Here is a 5905-nt window from a genome sequence, read left to right on the forward strand (position 1 = left end):
TCTACTAAAAATACAAAAATTAACTGGATGTGGTGGCAGGTACCTGTAATCCCAGCTACTCAGGAGGCTGAGGCAGGAAAACTGCTTGAACCTGGGAGGCAGAGGTTGCAGTGAGCCAAGAATGTGCCATTGCACTCCAGCCTGGGCAACAGCAAGACTCCGTCTCAAAAAAAAAAAAAAAAAAAAAAGAAGAAGGTACCACGCATGTTTTCTATTAATTTTGACTAGGTCGTTTAATTGTATTTTCTGTATCTCTGCCAACATTTTTGATTGTGTGTGTAATCTTCCTTTATGGTTGTGGATTTTCTATTTTTCCTTATAGTTCTCTGATAAATTTAGAAGCTATTATTGAATTGTATGTCTAGCATTGTTAAACCTTCCTTGTGAATTAGCCCTTTTATCATTGGCAACTGTTTCTCTTTACTAAGTCTTTTGACTGAAATTCTACTGTTTGATATTATTATAGCCACGGCAGCTTTCTTTTGGTGTTTGGACATCTTTTTATAACCTTTCCCTTTCATCTTTCTCTATCTTTGCATTTTATGCATCTTATAAATTGGCTGTATTATTATCTTGTTTCTCTTAGAGGATTTAGCCTATTTACATTTAATGCAATTTCTAATAGATTTGCATTTAAATTTATCACCTCACCAACTGCTTTTCCCCATATGCCACACTTTCTTTGTTATTTCCTCTTTCCTGCCTTCCTTTGGGTTGAGTGCAATTTGTTCTGTATTATCAAATTTTTGTCCCATTAGCTTGGTGGCAATACTTTTAAGATCTTAAAAATCTTTTAAAGTGGTTACCCTGAGTATTATAAAAGCAACTTTGAATATTCGAGCTTAATATATCTGTAGGCCAGGGTTGGAAAGGAAAAATAAAAACTTTAAAAAAGAAAAAAGTTTAATATAAAACTACAGCTTAATCTTTTCTCAGAAAATAAGGCCATTAAAATATTTTAACTTGATTTATCCCTCTCCCAAGTTATATGCTTTTTTTTCTTTTTAAAATTCAGATTCTCACTCTGTCACCCAGGCTGGGCTGCAGTGGCGTGATCTTGGCTCACTGCAACCTCCACCTCCTGAGTTCAAGCAATCCTCAAGCCTCAAGCCTCCCAAGTAGCTGGGATTACTGGCATGCACCACCATACCCAGTTGATTCTTGCTATTTTTAGTACAGACAGGGTTTCACCATGTTAGCCAGGCTGGTCTGGAAATCCTGGCCTCAAGCAATCCACCCACCTTGGTTTCCAAAAGTGCTAGGATTACAGGTGTGAGCCACTGAGCCTGGCCTGTTTTAAAATCACTATTCATTTATGCTGGGTGCAGTGGCTCATGCCTGTAATCCCAGCAACTCGGGAGGCTGAGGCAGAAGGATCGCTCGAGGCCAGAAGCTCAGTATCACCCTGGACAATATCGTGAGATCTTGTCTCTACAAATTTTTTTTTTTAAACTTAGCTAGGTATGGTGTTATGCACCTGTAGTCCCAGCTACTAAGGAGGCTGAAGCGGGAAGATTGTTTGAGCCCAAGAGTTCAAAGCTGCAGTGAGACATGATCACATCACTGTACTCCAGTCTGAGTGAGAGTAAAACCCTGACTCCAAAAAAAAGAAAAACAATCACTATGCATTTAATCCATATATTTACCCTTTTAATTCATATTCCTTCTTGCATCTCCAAGCTTCTATCTGGTAATGTTCTCCCTCTGCTTAAAGGCAATTTTTTTGTGTGTGCAGGATTTGTTAGGGGGAAATTCTAATTTTTCGTGTGAAATGTTTTGCTTTTTCTGCTTTTTGTTTTTTAAGACAGTCTCACTCTGTTGCCCAGGCTGAGTGCAGTGACATGATCTCAGCCAACTGCAACTTCTGCCTCCCGGGTTCAAGCACTTCTCCTGCCTCAGCTTCCTGAGTATCCCAAGTAGCTGAGATTACAAGTGCACACCACCACGTCCGACTAATTTTTGTATCTTTAGTAGAGACAGGGTTTCACCATGTTGGCCAGGTTGGTCACAAACTCCTGACCTCAAGTGATCCATGGGCCTCAGCCTCCCAAAGTGTTGGGATTACAGGTGTTAGCCACCATGTCTGGCTGAAACTTTAATTTTTCCTATTGCACCCTATTTTTAAGGACAGTTTTGCTTATTATAGACTCTAGGTTAGCAGTTATGTCATCACATTGAAAATGTCAGTCCATTATCTTCTGATTCCCATTGTTTGTATTGAGAAGTCAGTTGTCACATTTTGGTCCTTAGAAGGTAATATACCTCATTTTTGTCACTGCTCTACATTTTTTCTTTACTTTTCAACTATATTAGTAATATTTGTATGTGTATTTTTAAAATTTATTTTGCTTGAGGTTTGCAGAGCTTTTGAAATCTATAGCTTGATGATCTTCATGAGTTTTATGAAATTCTTAAGCATTAACTCCAAATATTCTCTACTTTGCTCTTTCTAGAACTCCAGTTGCTTAATGTTACCCCTTCTGTTACATTGCTTTCTGGTTCTTTTCCATCCTTTTGTCTCTGTATGTATCATTCAGAATTTTTTTCTTCTGACCAAACTTATTTCACTGTCCTCAGCTTTGTTTCATCTGGTTTGAAACTCATTCATCAAAAAAAAAATTTTTTTTTTTTTTTTTGAGACAGAGTTTTGCTCTTGTTGCCCAGGCTGGAGTGCAAAGGCGCGATCTTGGCTCACCACGACCTCCACCTCCTGGGTTCAAGTGATTCTCCTGCCTCAGCCTCCCGAGTAGCTGGGATCACAGGCATGCACCACCACCCCAGGTGATCCGCCCGCCTTGGCCTCCCAAAGTGCAGGGATTACAAGCGTGAGCCACAACACCCGGCCTCATCAAATTCTTAATTTTAGCTCTTGTTTTTGTTGCTGTTGTTGTTGTTAGAATTTCCACTTAGGCTAGGCACTGTGGCTTACACCTGCAATCCCAGTACTTTGGAGGCCAAGGCAGGTGGATTGCTTGAGCTCAAAGTTTGCAACCAGCCTAGGTAGAAATGGCAAAACCCCATTTCTACTAAAAACATGAAAAAATTATCTGGGCCTGGTGGCGCATACCTGTAGTCCCAGCTACCCAGAGACTGTGGAGGGAGGATCGCTTGAGCCCAGGAGGTCGAGGCTGCAGTGGGCCATGATTGCACCACTGCACTCCAGCCTGGGTGAAAAAGTAAGACCCTGTATCAAAAAAAAAAAAAAAATCTATTTAGTTTTTCAGTTCCCAGTTAACTAAAACTTTCAATCTTGTCTTTTTTCAAGCATACTACATTGTTAAGTCTAAAAATAATTGAATGTCTAAGAGCTTCATGTGGTGCCTACTAACTCCAGAATTAGGTAGACTAACCCACCAAGTCACAAGCAGTACTGGACCCAGGACAAGGGCCAACCAATTAAGACTTAAGAATGAACAGGCAAAGAACATATACGGTCAACCCTCACACCCATGGATTCAACCAACCATGGATCAGAAATATTCAAAATAAAAATGCATCTGTACTCAACATGTACAGACATTTTTTCCTTGTCATTATTCTCTAAACAATACAATATAACAACTATTTACATAGCAGTTACATTGTATTAAGCACTTAAGGAGGCAGAGGCAGGACAATTGCTTGAGGACAGGAGTTGGAGACCAGCCTGGCCAACATGGTGAGACACTATCTCTACAAAAAAAGTTTAATTAGCTGGGCGAGGTGGCATACAACTGTGGTCCCAGCTACTCGGCAGGCTGACACAAGAGGATCACTTGAACCCAGGAGGTCAAGGCTGAAGTAAGCTGTAATTGTGTCACTGCACTCTAGCCAGGGTGACAGAACAAGACCCTGTCTCAAAAAAAAAAAAAAAAAGAATTATAAGTAACCTAGAAATTAAATTATTTAAAGTATATAGGAGTATGTGCATAGGTTATATGCAAATACTGTGCCATTTTATATCAGAAACTTGAGCATCTGGATGTTGGTATACGTGGAAGGTTCGAAACCAGTCCCTCATGGACACCAAAGGACTATTGTACTCTGAAAGCAGAGTCACTCCCAAGAGAAAGAGAAAGCTCATCTGATTATGCTTATTTTTTTCTTCCCATTTGCTACTCCCAGGAACTCTTAGGATCATTCTTTTTTGTGTTAAATTATTAGTCCAGAGATATCGTGTAGGTAACTTTTAAGTGTCTGGTTAGCCCCAACATAAGCACAGACCTATGGCTACAAATTCTCAGGGTAAAGAACACATTTCCCCCCACCCAACCAGAATCTAAACCAAGTCATCCAAGTTGTCTCATAGTCACTCTTTACTACAGGCCAGATTTTTCTAATCTATTTTTTTTTTTTGAGATGGAGTCTCACTCTGTTGCCAGGCTGGAGTGCAGTGGCATCTTGGCTCACTGCAGGCTCCGCCTCCCGGGTTCAAGCAATTCTCCTGCCTCAGCCTCCTGAGTAGCTGGGACTACGGTGCGCACCGCCATGCTGAGCTAATTTTTTTTGTATTTTTAGTAGAGACAGGGTTTCACCATGTTGGCCAGGATGGTCTTGATCTCCTGACCTCGTGATCCACCTGCCTCAGCCTCCCAAAGTGCTGGGATTACAGGCTTGAGCCACCGCGCCCGGCCCTAATGTATTCTTTCACTAAAGAGGGCAGCTCTTTGAGATGCTGTGTATGCATAGGTGTCAGGGCTTTAAGTACCATGCTATTGGAATGGATGACGGGAAATCACAAAAGATATTAGGCAACAGAAGATGATCAGATTTGATGAAATACTTACTGGAGCTACAAGGTAAACACCTCAACCATACCGTCAAGCAGCTTATATTCCAACAGAACAATGGTTCTCAACTGGGGGCATCTCTAGCTCCAGGGACTATCTGGCAATGTCAGGAGAAATTTTTGGTTGTCACAACTGGAAGGATACTGCTCACATCCAGTGGGCAGAGGCCAAAGATGTTGCTAAATATCCTACAATGCACACAGGACAGCCCCAAAAGACTTATCCTACCAAAAATGTAGCAGCAGAATAACAGAGAAACAAGCATAGTAAAAACACACATAATATTAGTCTGTACAACGTACAGGAGGGCATGCAAGTGGGCAGGGGAATTCATGAAACACTGTAACAGGCACCTAAAGCTTAAACTGAATGATTTAGGAAGGTAGGGGGATCAGGCACTATAAGCATGAGTATGAAAGTAAGAGGTATATTCTTTCACATGTTTATTGCACTACAAATAACTTGGTACCCCTAAAACTCAGAGGCAAAGAGTAATGGGGCAAGATAAGGCTAAAAAAGAAGTCAGGGGCCAGATCATGAAAGTCCTTCCATACTCAATGAGGAGTTTGGACTTCACCCTATAAGTAATGGGGTGGGAGGAGGTTGGTATTAAAGGTTAATGAAGAGAAAACAAGAAGAAATTTATTTTCGAAAGATCACTCTGGTAACATTATGGAGCATGGTTTGAGGGCAAAATAAGGTAAAAGACCAATTAGTAAACCACTGCAGTAATCCAGGCCAGAGAAGACTAGAAACAGAATGCACCAAGAACCAATATAGTAGCATAGATTGATAAAAAGTACGATAGCCAGTCTTTAATGACAATATGAAAAGAAATTCTAATCCCAATTTTCAAGCCCCATTCACAGAGATAAGAGTATAGAAGGAGAAAATTTAATGAAAAGATAATGAAAGATAATGCTATCCCATTCAGATCACTTATTAAAAAGCTATGCAAGTATATAGACAAGATTATTACTAGGGCATATATCAGCAATATCTGTGTCCTGGTGCTTTGAACCCTGATACAACAATGAAAATATTTTAAAAATCTTTCTCTTCTATTATCATATTTTCATACATGTATTTATCTTCCTGATATTTTGTTACATTATTTTCAATAAAACACCAATGTA

The sequence above is a fragment of the Symphalangus syndactylus genome, chromosome 3 (assembly GCF_028878055.3).
Source record: "Symphalangus syndactylus isolate Jambi chromosome 3, NHGRI_mSymSyn1-v2.1_pri, whole genome shotgun sequence".
In the NCBI taxonomy this organism is placed as follows: Eukaryota; Metazoa; Chordata; class Mammalia; order Primates; family Hylobatidae; genus Symphalangus; species Symphalangus syndactylus.